The sequence below is a fragment of the Babylonia areolata genome, chromosome 2 (assembly GCF_041734735.1).
Source record: "Babylonia areolata isolate BAREFJ2019XMU chromosome 2, ASM4173473v1, whole genome shotgun sequence".
Classification (NCBI taxonomy): Eukaryota; Metazoa; Mollusca; class Gastropoda; order Neogastropoda; family Buccinidae; genus Babylonia; species Babylonia areolata.
Genome location: NC_134877.1, coordinates 51671498 through 51676716, shown reverse-complemented (window position 1 = coordinate 51676716; position 5219 = coordinate 51671498).

The following is a 5219-nucleotide window of genomic DNA, read 5'->3' as shown; positions in this document are numbered from 1 at the left end:
AAATTAAAAACCGATTTTGGAGACAAATATTTTTTAGGAACATATCTATTTCGTAACTGATCATAATTCGGACAATCCATTATAAAATGAAACTCATCCCTAATCACAGACATGTTACAAACCTTACAAAACCGTAACTCTCGTGGTATGCCTTTGTGTCTCCCTGTTTCTATTTCCAGCTCATGATTACTACTTCGCACCCTCTCACAACATATATCACGCCAATAAATTCAGTAAACTAACATTAAGATACATGAAATCCATAAAATCACAAGCACGTACACACAAATAACGCTTGCCTGTGCTCAGCCACACAGTCCCACACAAAATGTCAAGATGTTGGCTATGAGAACATGTTCCAAGCAAATACGACATGCAGGAATCGATGAAAATGAATAAATATACACTATTTCTCTCCATTCAAAAGAATTTTTCAGACAGAAAATTAGCTCAGTTTTATTACAAGCAAAAGCACATAAACAACTTGATAATATTTAGCCTGGAGGTCAGTGGGTTAAAAAACAAAACAACAACAACAACAACTGCAAACAATGGTTTCAAAATGAAGATATTTAAATGAGATTATCTGCCCATCTTGCAGAAACGATTGCGAAAACAAAGAACTTTTTTTTTTAATTCCGTTATGTTGCTTTTGCAGATACACAGAAGATTTGCAACAGGTGCAAATAATGTTTCTGATGTCTTTTCAAACAAAAGCAACGACATTATTGTCACAAAATCTGGCTAAATACGTTTCAGAAGCAATGCACTTTAAAAAAAAAATATTAAAAAAAGAAAAAAAAGAAAAGATTTAAGAGCAAAGCACTTACCAATCTCAAGACGACCCAATCATTCTGTGTGCGCATGCATTCGCGCGCGCGTGTGTGTAGGTGCGTGCGTCATGTGGTGTGTGTGTGTGTGTGTGTGTGTGTGTGTGTGTGTGTGTGTGTGCGTGTGTGCGTGTGTGTGTGCGCGCGCGCGCGTGCCAGTGTATGAGATGTCTAAGAGTACCGCTATAAGATTTCGCTGAATGAAATTATAAGCCCTTCCCTTGTCTACAAGGCTTAATCAATGAATGGACATTAAAAATAAAATATCAATGCTAACGTGTGTTATTGTGTGTATCTCTGCCCTGTACGTGCATAAACTACTCGGACAAACCGATCTTACACCAAAGATGTATTCTAAAAATGCCATCAAAATCAATATTTTCCGTCTCGATAAAAAAAGACCCATGTTACATACATTACAGAACCCTTACTTCACAGGAAGAAAAAAAGGACAGTAAAACCAAAGAAAGAAAGAGAAAAACAAAGAAAGATAGATAGAAAGGCTGGTACACAGCAAGACAACGCTCATGAATCTGTCATCCTCTGAAACAGCTGCTGCAACATGCAGTGCAACACTCCTCCTCACCTGCTCCTCTTACCACCCCATCCACCCCTCGCTCGCCACACCCCCCCCCCCCACCCCCCATGCCCCCGCCCGCCCCCCAAACCGCCCCCCCCCTCCTCCCCCAACACACACACACCTACTCCCGTTCCCGCACTTCCACACATCACCATCGGCGGAGCAAAATTGTTTTTTCGCACGTCATCCGTCTTCCCCTTCTCATTTCTGACCGCCGTTGTCGACGTGTCCGAAAGAGAGAGAGAGAGAGGGGGGTGGGGGGGGGGAGGGGGGGGGGGAAGGGGAGGGGGGTGATCACGCGCGCACAAAGAAGCAAGCACACGAGAAAGCACATGACACAGGCTCGCACACACGCACGACACATACAACAGTAAAGATGATGTGAGTAATTTGCACGTACGCACACGCGCACGCGCGCGCTGTGCACGTAAGAGAAGTGGCATGGGACAAGACCCTCCATCTCCCGAGAAAGGAAGATAATCGCACACACACACACGCATCCCTCTTAATTACAATATACAAACGAGCAAAACACTCAAACTGGTCTTTTCTGTATGTCATGCATTTGTAATTTTGAAAGTCACCGTTGAATAATGATAAATATTTAAAAAGACCACCAAGAAAGACCGGAAAAAAGAACACAGCGGCGGCCACTGGTAATGAAATGATGACATGATGGTAATAGTATCAATAGTAATAATCGTCGTCGTCGGCCTCCTTCCGTCTCGAGAGACGATGGCTGCACCAGAAATGTAGTCACTGCCGGGCATTGCACTTCCTGCTGTGGCTGTGTAGACCGATGCTGGAGTGGCAATCTCTACTGCATGTGGGACAGGTATAGGTAGATGCTGCTTGGTTTACAGAACTAGACTTGCGTGTGGCTCATTTTCTCCTCAGCGAGTCAGTGCGGCTTCTCTCTGCTTGTTTCACCCTTCTCAGAATGGCAGATTTCCAGGATCCACGTGAGTCCGCAAGGCTTTCCCAGGACAGCACATCATTACCTGTACTTTTCAAGTCCCGTTTGCAAGCGTCTTTGAACCTTAGTCGGGGGCGGCCTTGGGGCCTAGATCCCTCTCATAGTTCGCCGTACAGCAGATCTTTTGAGTTGCGGCCTTCATAGTCCGAAATCCTGTGAGCTTGACCCTGTCCCGTCTTCTTTGTTGGTTGAATGTATTGATGTTCTACTGCCACATATTACTCATGTCATCAATTCTTCCTTGCTGTCTGGTTGTTTCCCTGAAAGCTTCAAGTCTGCTATTGTACGTCCACTCATCAAGAAACCATCTTTGGATCATAATTGCTTGAAAAATTATCGACCTGTCTCTAATCTGTCATTTTTATCAAAACTGCTAGAAAAGATCATATTGTCTCAGCTCTTAGCTCATCTGGAGCAGAATGGCTTACTTAATTCCCACCAGTCAGCTTATAGACGTGGTCATAGTTGCGAAACAGCCCTTCTTAGAATAGTGAATGATTTGCTTTCGGGATTTGATGAGGATAAGATATCTGTTCTCGCTCTCTTAGATTTGTCAGCAGCTTTTGACACTATCGACCACTCTATCCTCTTGAACAGACTTAAAACTTCCTTTGGTATTCGTGACACTGCACTAGCATGGATCACGTCTTACCTGTCAGATCGTACACAGAAAGTGTGTGTAAATGGTACATACTCTAGAATATCTGCCTTGAAATATGGTGTCCCACAAGGGTCCGTCCTAGGTCCTGTTCTTTTCGTGCTGTATGCGGCTCCTGTGTCGGATGTCATCAGTCATCATGCGATGTCGCATGAGAGCTTTGCTGATGACACACAACTTTATCAGTCGGCTTCCATAGCTGAATTTGATGCACTGGTGACTCAAACACAGGAGTGCATTGCTGGCCTAAAGGACTGGATGACTCTCAACAAGCTGCAATTAAATGATGATAAGACTGAATTGATGATAACCTGTCCAAAGAAGTTTCGTCAACATCCTTCCTTTCCTGACTCTGTACTGATCAATAGCACACCTGTTTCACTTTCTCCCTCTGTTCGCAGTCTTGGTGTAATCCTGGACCAGTCTCTTTCCTTCCAACAGCACATTTCGAATATCTGTAAAGTTGCCTATTTGGAACTGCGTAGAATCAGCTCTATCCGCCACTATCTCTCAACCGATGCAACCAAGACACTTGTATGCTCTCTGGTTCTCTCAAGATTGGATTACTGCAACTCTCTTTTGGCCGGCCTTCCCAAATACCTGTTAGACAGACTCCAACGAATTCAGAATAACGCTGCCAGACTCATTTGCAGAGCTTCTAAATTTGACCATGTTTCTCCTCTCCTTCAGTCTCTCCACTGGTTGCCTGTTTCTGATCGAATAGACTATAAGCTATCCACTCTGACCTTTTCTGCAGTCAACGGATCTGGCCCCAAGTATCTTTCTGAACTCATCCATATCTATACCCCGTCTCGCCAGCTCCGTTCTTCCTCTGATACTCGACTTCTCAGGATACCTCACGTCAGAAGTAAGACCTATGGACACAGATCGTTTTCTTTTCAATCGCCAAAGACGTGGAACAAGCTCCCTGATAACCTCCGTCACTCTGATTCCCTCGCATCTTTTAAATCTCGTCTCAAAACTCACCTTTTCCCTCAGCAATAAGTTCAATTGTGGCAGGTCCACAACTACATGCATGTATATGAATGTGTATTGTGTGTGCGTGTGTTTATGTAAGTTTGTGCCTGCCTATGTGTGCGTATTTGTTAGGGTAGCTGTTAGATACACATGTATGTTAAAATGTATGTATGCAGTGTGTGTGTGTGTGTGCGTGCGTGCGTGTGTGTGTGCGCGTACGTGCGTGCGTGCGTGTGTGTGTGTGTGTGGTCACATTTTGGTGTGTGTATGTAACATAGATATAATGTTTTATGTTATCAAAAGCGTTTTTGTAAAGCACCTAGAGCAGATTTCTGGATAGTGTGCTATATAAGTATCCATTATTATTATTATTATTATAGTCCATTCGGCGAACATGACCAAGCCAGCGAAGACGGCGTTGACCCAGAAGGGCGAAGACAGCTGGCAAGTCTGCACGGTCAAGCGCTTCAGTGTTTGAGATCTTGTCGCATGTGCTAGGCGTGCCGTACGCTTGGTCTCCACCGCTGGTTCCATTTTCTGCCAGCTTGCCTCCAAACAGTCCTCATTTATCTGCTTCTTTCTTTCAAGCACTGCCATCCCTGACTGGTAGACAGCATCGTGTACATGTTTCCACTTGGCGTCTACGCTCGAAGCATCTGTACGGCCATTCTCCAATGATGCACAAAGGATTCCCCAAAACTCCTGAACTTTGGCCGGGTCTGTTGATCGGCAAGCGTTGATACGCTGAATTTGGAATGATGCATTCTATGTGGGATAAGTCGTATCTTGGAGCAGGCGAGTATATGGTCAGTGTCATAATCAGCGCTATGGATGCTTCTTGTGTTGAGCACACCGCTGAGATCTTGCTTCCTGGACAAGCTTAGATCCAGCTGTTGCCAGTGGTTGGATCTGGGGTGACGCCATGAGACTTTGTGCCTTGCCTTGTTTTTGAAGGTGTTTGTCACTGCCATCTTATGAAAGGAACACAGTTCCAAAAGTCTCTGACCGTTCTCGTTCATTTTGCCAACTCCATGACGTCCGATTATAGAAGGCCAGGCTTCGAAGTCAGCACCAACCTCTGCATTGAGATCTCTCAAGATGTAAAGACCTTTTTTGTTGGGCACACTTCTAACAACTGAATCGAGAACATCATAGAACTGGTCCTTCTGGTCTGTGGTAGAGCTTAAGCGCAAACCA